A 1,186-nucleotide genomic window follows, 5' to 3' on the forward strand; every position below is an offset into this window, starting at 1 on the left:
AAACTACCAGAAAAGACCAAAAAAAAACTGGGGAACAAAGAAAATTATTTTTTCTCGGGTTTTAAGTAATGTGTTTAGGGGGGGGGGGGTGATATAATGTGTTAAGAGGTGGGGGAGGTGATATAATGTGTTGAGAGGTGGGGGAGGTGATATAATGTGTTGAGAGGTGGGGGAGGTGATATAATGTGTTGAGAGGTGGGGAGGTGATATAATGTGCTAATAGAGGGTGGGGGAGGTGATATAATGAGCTGAGAGGAGGTGGGGGAGGTGATATAATGTGCTGAGAGGAGGTGGGGGAGGTGATATAATGTTTAGAGGTGGGGTAGGTGATATAATGAGCTGAGAGGAGGTGGGGGAGGTGATATAATGTGTTGAGAGGTGGGGGAGGTGATATAATGTGTTGAGAGGTGGGGGAGGTGATATAATGAGCTGAGAGGTGGGGAAGGTGATATAATGTGTTGAGAGGTGGGGGAGGTGATATAATGAGCTGAGAGGAGGTGGGGGAGGTGATACAATGTGTTGAGAGGTGGGGGAGGTGATATAATGTGTTGAGAGGTGGGGGAGGTGATATAATGTGTTGAGAGGAGGTGGGGGAGGTGATATAATGTGCTGAGAGGAGGTGGGGGAGGTGATATAATGTGTTGAGAGGTGGGGGAGGTGATATAATGTGTTGAGAGGTGGGGGAGGTGATATAATGTGTTGAGAGGAGGTGGGGGAGGTGATATAATGTGTTGAGAGGTGGGGGAGGTGATATAATGAGCTGAGAGGAGGTGGGGGAGGTGATATAATGTGTTGAGAGGTGGGGGAGATGATATAATGTGTTGAGAGGTGGGGGAGGTGATATAATGAGCTGAGAGGAGGTGGGGGAAGTGATATAATGTGTTGAGAGGTGGGGGAGGTGATATAATGTGTTGAGAGGTGGGGGAGGTGATATAATGTGTTGAGAGGAGGTGGGGGAGGTGATATAATGTGCTGAGAGGAGGTGAGGGAGGTGATATAATGTGTTGAGAGGAGGTGGGAGAGGTGATATAATGTGCTGAGAGGAGAGGGAGGTAATATAATTGACACCTGAGAGAAAGCAAAGGTGTCCAAGTTTGCATATGTCAAGTCAAAGTTTGGTTTGACTGGTCATGTGACTAGGTGCTAGACAGTGAGAGAATAGTGTGTTATGAAGATATGAGGTGTG

This window comes from Physella acuta, unplaced genomic scaffold (assembly GCF_028476545.2).
Source record: "Physella acuta isolate Inbredline_101_S28 unplaced genomic scaffold, ASM2847654v3 ptg000516l, whole genome shotgun sequence".
In the NCBI taxonomy this organism is placed as follows: domain Eukaryota; kingdom Metazoa; phylum Mollusca; class Gastropoda; family Physidae; genus Physella; species Physella acuta.